At 40.9% G+C, this 18,094-nt stretch overlaps 1 protein-coding gene across 1 annotated transcript in view; it reads left to right on the forward strand.

Annotated features, from left to right (window-relative positions):
- USP31 (ubiquitin specific peptidase 31) overlaps positions 1 to 18,094 on the forward strand; it is a 95,742-nt gene that overhangs the window by 1,582 nt on the left and 76,066 nt on the right. The gene's annotated exons all lie outside the window — the stretch shown is intronic.

An 18,094-nucleotide genomic window follows, 5' to 3' on the forward strand; every position in this document is an offset into this window, starting at 1 on the left:
AGCCTCCTGAGTATTTAATAGCTGGGACTACAGACACACACCACCATACCTGGCTATTTTTTATTTTTAAAACACTTCTGTAGAGACCAAGGTTTTGCTCTGTTGCTCACGCTGGTCTTGAACTCTTGTCCTCAAGCCACTCTCCCAGCTTTGGCCTCCCAAAGTGCTGAGATTACAAGGCTGAGCTCTACATCCATGAGGGATATGTATGGCCCTTGGCCAAGCCCTCCTTTGCTGTCTGCTGGTGGGGCTGCAAGTGTAATGAGAGGGTGAGATTTGAGAGCCGAGTGGTGAGCTGGGGCCGGATGATATGGGACCATTTAGGATGCACTAAGAAATTGGGCTGTTACTCTCAGCAGAGGGGGAACATGATGTGAGATTGTATAAGGGGTACTTTTAGGTAGGACGTGAATATGGTATTAAATAGCATGAAATCAGGCTGGGCGCAGTGGCTCATGCCTGTAATCCTAGCACTTTGGGAGGCCAAGGCGGGTGGATCACCTGAGGTCGGGGGTTCGAGACCAGCCTGACCAACATGGAGAAACTCCATCTTTACTAAAAATACAAAATTAGACGGGCGTGGTGGTGCATGCCTGTTATCCTGGCTACTCAGGAGGCTGAGGCAGGAGAATCGCTTGAACCCTGGAGGCGGAGGTTGCGGTGAGCCGAGATGGTGGCATTGCTCTCCAGCCTGGGCAACAAGAAACTCTGTCTCTAAAAACAAAATAAAACAAAACAAAACAAAACAAAACAAAAAACAGCGTGAAATCACACAGGGAGAAAGTTAATTCCTTTTTTTTTTTTCCTATCCTGATCTTGCCCAGGACAAAGTCTCAGCTTGATGTTAGCCTGTTTTTAACACCTTTTGTTCACCCCCCACTCATTTTTTTTTAAACAGAGAGAACAAGCTTCAAGTCTAGAAGCGTTGGCAGGCAACAGTAGCTAGAATTTAATAAGGTTATGCTTTTATTGGGTTTCCACTTGTCTTCAATTCTTGGCAAAAGGTACTGGTTTCCCATTGGTGCTATAAAACTTCTTTATAACATACATTTATTTAAGTAAAAGGAGATGATTTTGTTAAAATATAAAAAGGTGAACTATCTGAGGATCTGCCCTTGGTTAAGGTCCTGCTTTCTTGCTGACGAACTACATGGCCAGTGTGCATCTCTCCCCGTTTAATACCTTTTCCTTATATTTTATGCCGCTCAATGCTGTTTTTGGAAAAAAATCGTTGCTGTTTGATCTTGACTTGAATGGAAGTACTTGACTGAGATAGGGACTGGAAAAAAATGAGATCTATGTCAGAGATCTCAAAATAATAATAATAATAATAATAATTATTATTATTGAGATGGAGTCTCGCTCTGTCGCCCAGGCTGGAGGGCGGTGGCCTAATCTCGGCCCACTGCAGCCTCTGCCTCCTGTATTCAGTCAAGCAATTCTCCTGTCTCAGCCTCCCGAGTTGCTGGGACTACAGGCCCGCCACATGCCCAGTTAATTTTTGATCCACTTGCCTCGGCCTCCCCAAGTGCTGAGATTACAGGTGTGAGCCACTGTGCCCAGCTGAGATCTCAAAATTAGAAAGGGAGAATGATCAGGAGAACTGGCTACTGTAGGTCAACCCCACGCCCCCTATCCTGCCCCTCTGCTTACAATTGCCTGTAAGAAGCCACAGCATTTGTAAACTTTTCGACGTCAGAGCCTAGTATTTAAGTTCGGTTTTCTCCTCTTTTCCAAAATGTGAAAATCAATTTCTACAGCATCTTTGTATGTGAACATTTCCATTGCTTTTTATGAGTTTGTGTTCACTTTTTTATCCATCAAGCTGTGAACAGAAATGGGTCAATAATTCTAGAAGTACAGAGACTGATTTATAGGCATGCTTTGGCAGACATGAAAGATTCTTAGAGGCCTGACTTTTTAAAAAATGTAATCTCCTGAACCTTAGTAGGTTTCACTCTACATTCATTCATTCACCTCCCATTTATCGAAGGCTTACTTAATCAGTTAGGAATGCCTTCAGCCCAAGAAAGGAAAAGCCTTAATGATAGTGCCTTAAGCAATAAAAACGTTGCAATTGGCACACACAGTGATTCCGGAGTTGAATGGTTCTATGGTTCAGTGGCTTGTTGGGCCCAACAAGAATCCAGACCATTTCTGTATTTCCACCCTGTTGTCTTTTTAGCTATCATTGACTTTTTGTTCTTATGTTTGTCACCTCATGGTTGTCCAATGACGGCAGCCACAGCACCTAGCATTCTACGCAGGAGGGCAGGAAGTCATTAGGGAAATAAAAATTCTTCCAGAAGCCCCCTCAGCAGGCTTCTGCTGACATCTGATTGGCTATAACCATGTCAGTTGGCTGTCATGGAGGCTGGGGGGTGGGTATTTGGGTTTTCTTGTCTTCATAGAGGAGATGAGTAAAGGAGGGGTTTACTTCCCAGGCAGCAAGAAGTGCTGAGTCTAGTGGGATCTAGGAAGTTCTCTGAGACAGCGCTTCTCACGCGTCAGTGTGCACATAATTCACCTGGGGATCTTGCTACAAAGCAAATTGAGATACGGTAGAGCTGGAGTGGTGCCCCAGATTCTGCATTTCTGACAAGCTCCCTGATGATGCTGGTGCTTTTGGCTCAAGGACCATCCTGTGTATAGCAGGCACCAAGGAACAAGGAAAGCATTACCGAAAAGGTGGCTCCTGAGCAGTGTTCTGAAAGATGAATAGAAATTTGCAGGGCGAGGAAGTAGCGGAGTGGCATGAAAGGGCGTGTGGTTTTGGGGAATAGACATTTAGTGGCTGGCTGCACTGTTGAGAGCAGTAGGGGTGCAGGAAGCCTGGGAGAAGCGTGTTGGAAACGCACTGTGAAGGGCTTCGTGAACTATGCTGGTTTGGATTTCATCCTCTGCAAGTTGAGAATCCAGAGCTGATTTTTAAGCAAGGAAGTGGTATAATTAGATTCTTTTCCCCTTTTTATTCCCCCAGTTAGGTAACTCTGGCAAATTGATTACTTTTTTAAAAAATGTTTTATTTTAGCTAAATTTGATGGATATTATTTTGAGTATAAAGAAAGTTGAATGCTAAGGCAGGACACAGTGGCTCATGTCTGTCATCCCAGGTGGGAGGTGTAATCCCTTTGGGGATCACTTGAGACCAAGAGTTCCAGACCAGCCTGGACAATATGGTGAAATCTCGTCCCTGCTAAAAAAATACAAAAAGTAGCCGAGCATGGTGGCACACACCTGTAATCCCAGCTACTTGGAAGTTTGAGGCGCGAGAATCTCTTGAACCCAGGAGGTGGAGGTTGCAGTGAGCAGAGACCACGCCACTGTGCTTCAGTCTGGGTGACAGAGCAAGGCTCTGTTCCCCCCGCCCCCGCCAAAACAAAACAAAACAAAGTTAAACACCAGAAGATGGACCTGAGGGCTCACTCTTGCTTCGCCTGCTTGGGGTGGACATTGTTATTTCATTCAGATATCGTTCACTCTCAGATCGCTCATATTCAGCCGTAGAATCCTGCTCAGTTCTAGAAGGGCTCTAGGCAGCTACCACCAGTTGGTTGAAGTTGGCAGAGGAGATAAAACCAATTTGCCATCTTGAGATAGTTTGCCTTGAGGTTAGAAAAGCACTTACTACGTCTTTGTGCTTTTATTATCTTAAAACTTTAAGTTACTAATGTTTTTCTTTGTAAGTTTTTCAATTAGAATTCTTTCTTCCTTTCTAACCGCATTGAGTTGAGTTTTAGGAGCTTGCCAAGTAGATGGTTTTTGGTTTTGGATGGGCTAGATGGTTGTTAAAGTTGGGTTTTCGTTTCCCAGGATGAAATGAGTTGACTAGCTCAATCTTGATACGCTTTAAGAAACGTCTCTAGCCATTACCTTTATCCTTTCTCTTTTTACACTTTTTTTTTGTTTGTTTGTTTGTTTACTACTCTTAGACCACTGGTTTTCAACACAGGCACTTTTGTCTGTCCTCACCCCACCCTGCTGCTACCCCCTGGGACATCTGTCAATGTCTGGAACCCTACTTGGTTGTCACAGCTGGGATCAGGATGCTACTGGCATGTGGTGGGTAGATTCCAGGGATGCTGCTAAATGTCACACAATGTGCAGGACAGCCCCCCTTAATAAAGGATTTTCACCCCCAAGTGTCAATATTGCTGAAGCTGAGAAACTCTGGAGCAATGTTTGGAGACTCAGCACAAGTTTCCCCTTACTTCCCCAACCTTTACAATGGTTTCTCTCTCTCTCTCTCTCGCTCTCTCTCCTCTCTCTCTGTGTTCTCTCTCTCTCTCGCTGTCTCTTGCTCTGTCTCACTGTCTTCCCCTCAACCTCTCCCTCTCTCTTTCTCCTTCTCTGTCTCCCCTGTCTCTGAGTGTGTATATGTGTTTGCAGCAGCACCAGGGTAAAACTTAGACTTCACTGGCAGGACCCTTGCATCACTTTCTTAGTAAAATAGTGAGAGTAAATAAATCACTTTGAATACATAATATGCTGTTTTAAAGGGAAGTCAGCTTATTGCTTTCATAGGAGCCTGCGTGCCCCAGATTCTTACAAATGCTTTCTGAGTTTTAGTGCTCAGAGCCGTTTTGCAACAAGTAAAAAGATGGATGATCGTCTTTCAAGCAAGAAAGATAAATTTTATGGCAGCAGTTTTTAAATTGTGCTGGCGAAGAACAGCTAGAACAGAGTGATCTATTGGTAAAAGAATTGTGGGGACTCCTTCCAAATTTGCAGTGAAACAAATAGTAATTGATGAATAGAATTCTCTCTCACATATTTTTTTTTCCTTGAACTTTGGTGCCTTGTAGTGCTTATTTATTAGTGAGAATTCTCAAGTCACTAAAGGAATAAACATGCATAAGAGACTAGTGGGGAACAACTTGGCAATTGGAGGCTAACACTTGCTGAGTTTCCCAGCCTGCTTTTCCATGCACCCATGCTGGGGGTTCTGGTGCTATGCTACAAACCCATGGTACGTAGTTTTTTTCTGATTTGTGTCAAGCTCTTTAGTATACTGTTATTTCAGTGTTTTCCACAAAGCACACTGACTTCAGGGTGTCACTTGGGGGAAAAAATGAAATTGTGTAGGTCACATTTAGTTTTGTGACAGAGTATAAAATAGAAAGTACATCCCTTTCTGGTCAGTTCTCTGGTCCATCAAATGCCATCACTTGAGTTTTAGCAAAGCTCCAAATCTCTGAGGGAGAAAGTTGATAGAATCATGACATTTTAGACTTGGAAGGAGACTCAGATGTGGTGTGAGTAGTCCGTAGCCTTTCAGGATGAGGGAACTCAGTTCACCTGCTGGCTAGATGTTGAGGGAGCAGAAGCAGAGTTCTGACTTCCACTGACTGTCAACTCTGTGTACCTCTGCGCTGCTGGTGCACAAATGGTCCTGGGCCTGGGGTGACCTTATCAGTACAAGCAATGAAACCACAGGTCTCAACATAACACATACACGCGCAGAGGGGACGTGCTGAAACGTGTAACATTTTTTCCTCTGTGACTGTGGTGCTGAATTGGAGTGAAAATAAGGTCATCTGCAGCTGGCTTCACATTTGTGCCATTGCTCCTCAGGCTTAAGTGTTTTTGGAAGTCTTTCTTAAAACACATTCCTTTCAGACTGTTTCAACACATGTATCAATACGTGTGGATCTCTCTCCAGTAAGCTTTAAGCTGATGTTTGCCACATCTTACCAAGTTTGGTAAAAGTAAAGTGTTAAGAATTACAATAAATTTTCCAAGAGGACTAATTGAGGAATAAAAATACATGTGATAATTATGATCTCCATATTTGTGGACCTGAATCACATTTGCTGCACAGTTATTGTTAGTTTAGGTGTTGGGCTGGGAATAGAGGATTAAGTACAAAGTTTATAGGACTAGGTTCATGCCCTCAGAGAACTTAGCTGCTTATAGAGAAGCTGTTTTAAGTTGTACTGGTGAAGAAAGTTCACTGGGAGCTCAGAGAGAGGTGAGATCATTGTGTACGAAAGTGTAAGTAGAAAGATTGATTTATTCATCCTTTTATTTGTTGTCAGCCATTAAGCATCTACAAATTTGAGTTTCTAACTCCATGCCACATATTGTACAGGTCATTTGTTTGTTATATAGTGGAAAACAAGGTGATATGATAATGGTAAAAAAGTTGTAAAAGACCATGTGGTCCCTTCCTTCATGGAACTTTTATTGCTACAGAGGAGGCAGATATTATTCAATAAACACTGGTAAATATGAAATTAAGAATTACAGTAGGCCAGACATGGTAGCATGCGCCTGTAATCCCAGTACTTTGGGAGGCTGAGGCAGGCAGATAGCTTGAGCCCAGGAGTTTGAGACCAGCCTGGGCAACAGGCAAAACCCTGTCTCTCCAAAAAGTACAAAAATTAGCTGGGTGTGGTGGCACACACCTGTGGTTCCAGTTACTTTGGAGGCTGAGGTGGGAAGATCACCTGAGCCTGGGAGGTCAAGGCTCTAGTGAGCTGAGATTGCGCCACTGCCCTCTGGCTTGGGCTACAGAGTGAGACCCTGTGTCCAAAAATATATATATATATATATATAGTATAAGTGCTAAAGAGAAATAGGTGTATGAGAGAGAGTAGTGGGTGTGACCAGGCAGGAGGAATAAAATGCAGAATCCTCTATAGTTGGAAAGAGCTGAGGGTACACTTAAAAGTCTGACAGATCTTATTTGCAGCTAGAGAGCCAGGAGGAGAGTGGGGTGGAGGAGGTGGAAAGAGAGGCAGGGGCCAGGTAGGCCGAGGCCGAGTCTGCCTTGTGTAGCTATAGTGCCTTATAGACCAAGGTAAGGAGTTTTAGATTTTATTCCAAGACACATGGAGACTGTTGTAGGCTTTAAACAGAGTCCTGGTATGATTTTGGGAAAATGTGAAGTGGCCATTCCGGGCACTGAATAGTGAGTAGAATGGAGGCAGAGCCCAGTCAGGAGGCTTTTGTGATGAACTAGGTAAAAGGGATGATGGAGGGAGGTGGAGAAGTGGATGGATTTAAGATGTGTCTGGAGGTAGACTTTTGACAGAACTTGCTAATGGATTGATTTGTGGCCAGACACTGGAGCAGAGGACATCGAGGAGAGCATCCAGAATAACTCCCACCTGTTTTCCTGAGCAACTGGGGCTGTATACCTATTTGAGGAGAAGCAGTTTTGGGGGAATCAGGAATTCAGGTTCAGATATGTTAAATAGTACACCCATGAGATGTCTAGTAGGCAGTAAGGAACTCATAAGATAAACATTTTGGAGTTGTCCCCAGTAGATGACGTATTTAAAGCCATGGGCTATAGACTTAGAATGGGATTTGAAGATAAATAAAACATTGATAGTTAAGGGGAAGAGAGACGACATTCTAGGTTGCTAAGGAAATATTCTGAGCAGAGATATAGATATAGCATGGTCTGGGGACAGAGAGCCTTGATTTGGAGCAGATTCTCGGCCTTGGCACTGTTGCTATTTTGGGCTGGACAATTCTTTGTTGTTGGGGGCTGTCCTGGCACTGTAGGATGTTTAGCAGAATCCCTGGCCTTCACCCACTAGATGTGATTGTACTCCCCCCTACTCCAAGGCATGGCAATTAAAAATGTCTCCAGATCCTGCCAAGTGTCCCTGGGCAGCAAAATTGAGAACCACTAATTTGGAATGAAGGGGAGATAAATTTAGATGACTGGGGAGAGGAGAGGGGGCACATTATGGATGACTTTGAGAGTCTGTCACAACAGTTTAGCCTTGAGGCTGCAATCAGTAGTGATTCAATTGAGGCTTCTTGAGTTGTGCAGAGAGATTGATTTGATGAAAACGATTTTAGAAAAATGGGTCTGATGGTGAGGGAAAATGAATCAAATGGAGGAGAAAATAAATACAGGGAGAAAACAATCACAGGAATGAAGTGAGGAAAAGGGGGAGGAAAGGTGAATCCAAGAGACATTTTGGAGGACATTGGACACTATTAAGGAAACTACAAGACGTGGAGTGGTAAAGGGAATACTGAGATTTCAGGCCAAGGTGATAAAGAAATAATAGGGATATTTGATATAAATTTAATAGCTGATAAAAATTGATCACTTAGAAAGGGAAGTGGTTTGTGGAGCATGAGGAGCAGAAAGATTGTACATTTAATTTGAATATGTGGGGTTGGGAGTCATAGGATATGACCTTCCCACTTAAGAGATGAAGTCTTAATAGACAGTTGGAAATCAGGTGCAATTTAGGACTAGCTGTATAGACTTGGATTCAGCTGCATAGAGGTGATAATTGAAGCCAGGAGCATATTTAGAAGGTCTGAGGCCCGTGACAAAGCCTTTGAAGGAAACTAAAACTGAGAGGACAGGAGGAGAAAGAGGACCTCTTAAGGGGCAGTCAGAGAGGTAGCAGCAAAACCAGGAAGGCAGAGTCGTGACACCTGATTTGCTTTACAGTTTGACGACCTGCTCTTAGTGCTGAATACAGTGTAGAGCTGCAGAAATATCAATTTATTTTATTTTATTTTTTATTTCGAGACGGAGTCTTGCTCTGTCGCCCAGGCTGCAGTGCAGTGGCATGATCAGCGTGATCTCAGCTCACTGCAGCCTCTGCCTCCCGGGTTCAAGCGATTCTCCTGCCTCAGCCTCCCGAGTAACTGGGATTACAAGTGCGCATCACTGTGCCCAGCTAATTTTTATATTTTAGTAGAGATGGAGTTTCACCATGTTGGCCAGGCTGGTCTCGAACTCCTGACCTCAGGTGGTCCACCCGCTTCAGCCTCCCGAAGTGCTGGGATTAACAGGCGTGAGCCACCACGCCTAGCCTGAAATATCAATTTATGCCCATTAAGAAACAAATCAGGTTGGTATTTTGCAGACAGGGTATAGATTTATTAAGTCCACAGATTTATTGAGCACATATACTGTGCTGGTCCTGCATTAGAAGGCACTGGGGATATGGCGATGAGTGAAGTGGCCCATGTCCTCAAGGAATTCAGTGTTTAGAAGGGAAGACAAATGGGTATAAAAATAATTGCAATAGGATAGGACGAGTGCTGGGACAGAGTTATATACAAAAGTGCTGTGCAAACCTAGGGGTGAGGTCACCTGAGGGAGGAATGGGGCCTGCGGGGTGACTGAAGAAACAATACCTGCTCCGTGTCTTGAAGGAGTTGGTAGGAATTTTCTAGGTAGATAGGGGAAAGGTGGGAAAGTCCTTTGCAGGGTAGCAAAGCCTGTAAGTGCAAAGGTTTGGAACCTCAAACAACATGGCTTCTTCAGAAAATGTCAAGGTCTAGGGTGGTTGTAGCAGAAGGGTAGTGGTTGACAAGGTAGGATGGGAGGAGGCCCACTGAGTGATGATTGGAGCAGGGCTGGATCTGGAAGTCCTTGGGTGCCATGTTGCAGAATGGCATTCTGCAAAGGCAGGAACCAAATAATTTTAGACAAGCTTGTGGTATGATTGTCTTTTTTCTTTTATTTTTAAAAGAATGTTCACTCAGAGGCTAGGTACATTGAGGATGGGTTGAGTGATGATGAAAGAGGGGAAAGGACAGAAACTGATTCAGGACAAATAGTATATATATATATATATATATATATATATATACACCTTAGCCTCTTTGAAACTGGTAACATTTGGGAAACTGAAGCAATTTAGAACTTTTCAAAGATGATAAATTCTATTTTAGACATGTTATATTTGTGGTCCCATGGTAATTCATGAGGGGAAATATTTGGTAGTTTAGGATAGTTTTGGCTAGATATTTCTATTTGTTATAAAACTCCAATTCTGAGGTTTTTGAAAAATGTCTTCCCAACCAACGATATAAACTAGCACTGAATCTGTCATTCTGATTTGACCTAGTTTGGTTCTTTACACATTTGCAGGGGCAGAGCTTCAACTTGAACTTAGGGCAGTGTGACATACATGCTCTTACTCTGTGGAACGCACTGCCCTAAGGTGCCATTGATTTACATTTTTGTACTTCCTGTCCACTTACAATATTTTATATAGTTGTTATTCTGGTCAGACCACTTCGGATTATGAGTTTTAAATGCAACTTGTAAAACATTTTTTAATGTTTCTAAAGAACATTTGTAATACTGTTTAGTATTTAATGATTTATGTGTTATTATCACATTGCTAAGTGATAATTTACTTATCCTGTCCTCTTCCTTTGTACATTTTCTTCCCTACTCTTTTTTTTTTTTTTTTAACTATAATGAACATGAATTGTGTTAATAGCTTTTTGCTTTGTTGGGTTATTTCTTTAGGATACATTTCCAGACATATCCTTAGAACATCAAAAACGTATGGACATCTTTTTGATTTCTCATGTATTATATTACATTGCAAAGAAAAGAAACTACAAAAATTACAGTGCTGCTAGTTGATAATAAACTTCACCCAGCATAGTAAATGGTACATGTTGGGTACCCAGAAGCCATTTGTAGAATGAGTTTGGTTTTGTAATTTAAATTTGTCGTATCCTTTCTTTGCTCATTTATCTCTTAGCATTTGAAAACTTTTTTTATTATAGTAAAATATACACAACATAAAATGTACCATTTTATGTATATAATTGGACTGGGTGCAGTGGTTCATGCCTGTAATCCCAGCACTTTGGGAGACCGAGGAGGGCGGATCACCTGAGGTTGGGAGTTTGAGACCAGCCTCCTGACCAACATGGAGAAACCCCGTCTCTACTAAAAATACAAAATTAGCTAGGCGTGGTGGCACATGCCTGTAATCCCAGCTACTAGGGAGGCTAAAGCAGGAGAATCTCTTGAACCTGGGGGGCGGAGGTTGCGGTGAGCTAAGATTGAGCCATTACACTCCAGCCTGGGCAGCAAGAGTGAAACTCTGTCTCAAAAAAAAACAAAAACAAAAAACAAGAAAAACCACAATCCAGTGGCGTTAGGTGCAGACAGTGTGGTACAACCATCTTTCCGTTTCAAAACCTTTTTCATCATCCCAAACAGAAACTTTGTATACATTAAACTTTGTATACATTAACTCTTCTCTAGTCCTCAGTAACCTCTATTTTTCTTCTGTCTCTATGAATTTGCCTATTCCAGGTACTGTATAAAAAGGGAATTCTATAATATAATATGCAAAAATTTTTTGTCTGGCTTATTTCACTTAACATAATGTTTTCAAGGTTCATGCATGTTATAGCATGTGTTAGAATTTCATTTCTTTTTATGGCTGAATACTGTTCCATCATTTGTATGTAACAGGTTTTTATTCTTTTATCTGTCAGTAGACACTTGGATCGTTTCCCCCTTTAGGTTATTGTGAATAATGATCCTGTGAATATTGATGTACTAGTATCTGTTTGAGTTCTTGTTTTCAGTTTTTTCAGATCATGTAATTCTATGTTTAACTTTTTGAGGAACTGTCAAACTGTCTTCCACTAACTGCACCATTTTACATTCTCGCTGATAATGGATGAGGGTTCTGATTTTTCTGCATCTTCACCAACATTTGTTAGTTTCCATTTGCTTTTGATTATAGCCATCCTAGTGGGTGTAAAGTGGTATCTCATTGTGTGTGTGTGTTTTTTTTTTTTTTTTTCTTTTTGAGACAGGGTCTTTCTCTGTCACTCAGGTTGGAGTGCAGTGTTCAGTCATGGCTCATTGCAGCCTCAACCTCCTGGGATCAAGGGATCCTCCTGCCTCAGTTCCCCTGAGTAGCTCAAACTCCAGGTGCGTGCCACTATGCCTGGCTAATTTTTGTGTTTTTGTAGAGATGGGGTTTTACCATGTTTCCTAGGCTGGTCTTGAACTCCTAGGCTCAACTGATCCACCTGCCTTGGCTTCCAAAAGTGCTGGGATTATAGGCATGAGCCACCACACCAGGCCTCGTTGTGGTTTTGTTTTACATTCTCCTAATGACTAATGATGAGCACCTTTTCAAGTGCATATTGGTCATTTGTATATCTTTGGAGAAATGTCTATTCAGGTCTTTGCTAATTTTTGAATTAGTTTTTTGTTAGTGGTGGTGATGAATTGTGAGAGTTCTTTATATATTTTAGATGTTAGTTTCTTATCAGATATATGAATAGCAGCTATTACCTTCCATTCTGTCATTCAATCCCTTGGTAGTGCCTTTACAGGCACAAAAGTGGTTTTTTTTTTTTTTTTTTTTTTTTTTGAGATGGAGTTTTGCTTTGTTGTTGCCCAGGCTGAATTGCAGTGGCACGATCTTGGCTCACTGCAGCTTCCGGCTCCCAGGCTCAAGCAATTTTCGTGCTTCAGCCTCCTGGGTAACTGGGATTACAGGCATCCGCCACCACGCCTGACTAGTGTTTTGTATTTTTAGTAGAGACGGGGTTTCACCGTGTTGGCCAGACTGGTCTTGAACTCCTGAACTCAAGTGATCTGCCCACCTCGGCCTCCCAGAGTGCTGGGATTACAGGTGTGAGTCGCCGTGCCCAGCCAAGTTTTTAATTTTGATGACGTCCACTTTTTCTAGTTTTTCTTTTGTTGCCTGTGCTTTTCGTCATATTCAAGAAATCATTGCCAAATCCAGTGTCATAAAGCCTCTGTTTTCTTCTGAAAGTTTTATAGTTTTAGTTTTTATGTTTAGGTTTTTCATCCATTTTGAAATAATTTTTTAGGTAAGGGTCCAACTTTATTCTTTTGCATGTGGCTGTCCAGTTTTCCCAGAACCATACCATGGTTAACAAAATTATCCTTTCCCTATTGAATGATCTTGGTACCCTTGTTGAAAATCAATTGATCATATATGTGAGGGTTTATTTCTTGACTCTGTGTTCTATTCTATTGAATGTCTGTTTTTATTAGGCTTTATCTTTATATATCTTTACCTCACTGTTCTCATTACTGTAGCTGTGTACGGTAGTAAGTTTTGAAATCAGGAAGTGTGAGTCCATCAATTTTGTCTTTTTCGGGATTGTTTTGCTTCAGTGTCTTGAGATTATTCCATATTAATTTTAGGACGGACTTTTCTATTTCTTTAAAAAGACACTGTTAGGATTTTGACAGAGATTGCCTTGAATATGTAGATCGATTTGGGTAATATTGTCATCTTAACAATATTAAGTCTTCTAAGCCTTGAAGATGGGATGTCTTTCCATGTATTTATGTCTTTAATTCCTTTCAACTATGTTTTGTGGTTTTCAGTGTACCGTTTTTTTCCTTCCTTGGTTAAATTTATTCCTAAGTATTTTTTTCTTATTGATGCTATTGTAAATGGAATTATTTTATTTTTGTATTGTTCATTACTAGTATATAAAAATGCAATTGATTTTTGCATGTTGATTTTGTATCCTGCAACTTTGCTGAATTTATTTATTAGTGCTAACAGATTTTGGTATGGAATCTTTAGGTGTTTCTACATATAAGATCATGTCATTTGTGAAAAGAGATCATTTTTCTTCTTCCTTTTCATTTTCAATGGCTTTTGTTTCTTTTTCTTGCCTAATTGCTCTGCCTAGAACTTCTCATACTATGTTGAATAGAAGTCGTAAAAGTAGGCATCTTTGTCTTGTTTCTTGAACTTAGAGGAAAAGCTTTTAGTCTTTGACCATTGAGTATGATGTTAGCTGGGGGCTTTTTAATATGGTGCTTCTATCATGTTGAGGAAGTTTCCTTCTATTCCCAATTTGTTGAGTGTTTTTTATCATGAAAGAGTGTTGAATTTTGTCAAATGCTTTCTTCTGCATCAACTGAGATGATCATGGTTTGCTTTTTTCTCATTATTTTGTTAATGTTGTGATCAATTCTCATATGTTGAACCTCCTTTCATTCCAGAAATAAATCCCATTTGGTTATGGTGTCTATTTAGATTCTGAAGACTGTTTTTGATTTTTAAACTTTGTAAGAGCTTTCTATAGAATATGTGTGTGTGTGTGTGTGTGTATGTTTATATAAGGTAACAACTTTAAACATTTGGTATATTTGATAAAAATATTTCCTTCATTTTCTTGCTCTTTTAGTTTGGTACTTTTGTATATTACAGAAAGTTTTAATTTATATTTTTTAACCTGACCTTTTCCCTTACTGCTTTTGTTATTATATAGCTGAAAATGGTATTCTTGCATATAGGATAATTTTTCTTTTTTTTTTTTTTTTAGCTTTTTTTCTACTGTGTTCTAAAATATTTGTCTCTTCAGAATATGGAGTTTACTTTGGTGCATGCATACACTGAGGATTTATTTTAAGGTTTGGTATTTTCCATCTTGTGTTCTTGTGTAGTATAGTGAGTGGTTAAGAGCTTGACTGGGGGGCCAGACTACCTGTGTTCAAATCCTGGCTGCACCACTTGCTAGCCTCGGGACGTTTGGCACTTAACTCTTTGGGCTTAATTTCCTCATCTGTAAAGTTGAGATAAGAGTATATCTATTTCATAAGGCTGTTTTAAAAACAAATGAGAGAAAAACTTGGCAGGGGGTCTGGCATTCCGCCAGGGCTCACTGAGAGCTAACTGATGTTGTTACCATTGTTACTCCAACCTTATGATCATCCTGCTTATTTACCAAAGGTTTCTCTGTATATTTAGAGATTTAGTTTATTTCTGAATTTTGTATTCTGTTTCATCAATTCTTTTACTGGTGCTGTATAGTGTTATTGTTGCTTAGTCTTCTTTCTCATGCTATTTAAAGTTTCTCCAAATTTTAGAATCGTTTTGTCAAGTTTCAAAAACAGTCATCTGTTCGTTTTTTTTTTTTTTTTTTGTGAGACAGGGTTTCACTGTGTTGGCCAGGCCGGAGTGCAGTGGCATGATCTTGGCTCAGTGCAGCCTCGACCTCCTGGGCTCAAGTGGTCCTCCCACCTCAGCCTCCCGAGTAGCTTGGACTACGGGTGCATACCACCATGCCTGGCTAACTTTTGTATTTTTTTGTAGAGATGAGTTTTGCCATGTTGCCCAAGCTGGCCTTGAACTTCTGGGCTTGAGTGATTTGCCCATCTGTTCCTCCTAAAGTGCTGAGATTATAGGCATGAGCCACTGCGCCTGGCCAATCTGTGTGAATTTTAATGTTAAATATGTGCATTAATTTGGGGCAGGTAACCATGTTTACTGAATGCCTGCCTGTCACTGATACAATCAGTAACTCTTCACAAAATATCAACTAAAAATGTTACAGTAGGAGAGCCTGAATTGACTGATAACTGAGGAAGAAATGGAAGGCTCTTAAAGAACTGCCTGTTCCCTCAAAGGGTAGCAGGATTGGATGGATTTATTCATACATTCTTCCAAGGATCAGATAATCCCTATGTTGTATGAACTGTTTAAAAACATAGAAAAATCCTTCTCAGAGGCAAAAGGATTCTGTTTCCTAAATCCATTGCCATCTCCCCTCCACTCCCTCATGTGCAGTGATTTTGTCTTATTCAACATCGAATCTCTGTGCCTGGTTTGTAGGAGGTGCACAACGTGTTGGTTAATCTGAGAGGAACACGCCACAACCAAAGACAGCTTGCAGAGCAGCCAGCCCCAGCCTCTGATGTTATAAATGTAGATGTGCTGGTGGTGAGCCAGTTCTGTTGTGGGCTTGGGTCAGACTTCATTTGAGGACTGTGATTACTCTTGGGCTTGAAGCTTTGAGAGGGGAGAGGAGAAATTAGAAAAGGGAATGGCGGGCCTCGCATATAGGATTTATGAGCAGGTTGTCTGAAAATAGGATGAGCTGCCTCACATAATAGTATTTTTCCTATCATTGCACAAGCTTAAGCAGAGTCTTGGGTGATACTGTAGGAGGGCAGTCACATGCCTCCTAGTGGACTGGGCTGGATTCACCTTACTTACTTTCTTTTTTTTTTTTTATTTTGAAATGTGAAAAGGACATGAGATTTGGGAGGGGCAGGGGCGGAATGATATGGTTTGGCTCTATGAGATCACTTACTTTCTTCTCTTTGTCCCTTGCTCCTTTCTTCTGACTTTTGAGCTTATGTAAAATGTATGTTAGAAGCAGTGTTGACAGTGTTTGGCAGCTTTACGGGTGTGTGAAGAGTGGATAAGGAGGAGGAGATGAAAATAACATAGAGGTTTTGAAACAGGGTGTTTGGGGATGGCACTCTTGACGACTGGAAAAATAAAATGGAAAGCCATTCTGGATGTGGGTGGATAAGTTTCATTTTGGTTGGGTCATATAGTATTTGAACATAAGAATACCAAGAAAACAAAGCTATATTTATTGAATATTACCATTTTCAGGTACTGTGCAATGTGAATTATGTAAGTTTTTGGTGACCCATGTAGAAAGGAACTGATCTAGTCTAAAGATGGAACTGTCTCTTAAATCAAGATACAATTGTAATCATATAGATGCTTTTCCTAGGTTAGTTGTTTTACATCTTCCTTTGTGTGACTTAAAGTTTTTAGTTTGACTCTGCTACTTTTGTTTTATTTGTGCGTGGCTTGATGGATTTTTCCTGTCCCCATCTATACACTTGTCACAATGAGGGGCTACTAAATAGGGCAGTGTTCTCTGTTTGTGTAGTCCCCACAGCTGTTTCCTATAGTAAAGACTCTGGAAAACAATGACCTCATAGTTTCCACAAAAAAAACCTTTTATATTTAGTAGGGGAAAAGAAATCATTCAAAATTCAGTAATTTAAAATTCTGTCCTCTGTTGCTTCTTCCTTCAAAAATATTCTTGTTTGCTCTGCTAATTAATTGTTCATTGGCTGTTCCTCAGATGACCTTTTATGTGTAACAAACATTTTTGCAGTGGAGCACATGGGGATCTCTTGTCTTTGATTTGATTGTGATCTTTCTCTATTTAGAAATCATTGTTTTAAACCATGAACTGTGGCAGTTCCTAGAGCAATTGGCCAGTTACTGAACATCTGTTGCTTCTTCCCTCCAGCTGTTGGGTTCGGATGGTAGCAAACAATGTATCCACAAACAAACAGTTCACGCTTTAGAAGATTTCGTAGGACTGGTCAGGAAATGGCTTTGTTGGTATCTGCTTCTACTGGAAAGAACGCTTCTTTGTAAACCCATCACTAGCTCAGTACATGTTTTGGCTTTAATTCTTGGTATTCTTCTAATCTTGAAGAGCAAGGCAGAGAACCATCTGATTATCAGGAGATTTAAGAAACAATAATAATTACAGTAATGAAAATGCCGCTTATTTGTGTAGGGCCCATATCATTTACAAAGTGAATTCATGTACATAAGCCCAGAGAGGAAAGCAAGCTGATCATGGCACTTTCCATGTGCCTTTTTTGGTTCATTAGAGTTCTTCAGCGTCAAATGCCCTCCCATTCATTGCTACACTCATTTTATTGCTTGCACATTTCAGTCCTGTAGTACTCTAGTGACACAACAGGTTTCTGTGTTTGATCCTGTCTCCAACAACATTTTTGCCAGTGAGTTGGATGAGGACCTAACCTAGGTATATTAATTGAATTTGTAAATGTCTTCTAAAAAAATTTGGCTGGGCATAGTGGCTTATGATAGTAATCCCAGCACTTTGGGAGGCTGAGGGTGGAGGATTGCTTGAGCCCACGAGTTCAAGACCATCCAGAGCACCATAACAAGATCCTGTGTCTACAAAACTAAAATAAAATACAACTTTAAATTGTTACTATTTTTAGAGAGTCTTGCTCTGTTGCCCAGGCTGGAGTGCAGTGGCATGATCATAGCTCACTGCAGCCTTGAGTTGCAGGGCTTGAGATCCTCTTGCCTCACCCTCCTGAGTAGCTAGGACTGCAGCTGCACACTACCATGCCTGGATAATTTTTGTATTTTTTTGTGAGATGGGGTATGTTGCCCAGACTGGTCTCGAATTCCTGGCCTTGAGTGATCATCCCACCTTGGCCTTCTAAAGTGCTGGGATTACACGCATGAGCCACAGCGCCCAGCTGATTTTGTAAATGTCTTGACGGGTATAGCATATACTCCAAGTTAGAAAATGCAGGTCCATTAAGATCTTTGATTAAAATTAACAGCTAACATGGAATAGAATCCTGCGTCTTGCATTTGGACCCAAAAATGAAGTAACTACCCCATAGCACCTATGCGAAAGGACCTGGGTGTGTTACTAGCATGTGACTTATGCTCATGTGTCTGCCAAAAATGTTTAAGGTTTTTATGCTGCCTTCAGAGAAGTATCTTGATCTGGGGTGGTGGGTGATAGTGCTGTT

The sequence above is a fragment of the Trachypithecus francoisi genome, unplaced genomic scaffold (assembly GCF_009764315.1).
Source record: "Trachypithecus francoisi isolate TF-2019V2 unplaced genomic scaffold, Tfra_2.0 Lachesis_group10, whole genome shotgun sequence".
Taxonomy (NCBI): domain Eukaryota; kingdom Metazoa; phylum Chordata; class Mammalia; order Primates; family Cercopithecidae; genus Trachypithecus; species Trachypithecus francoisi.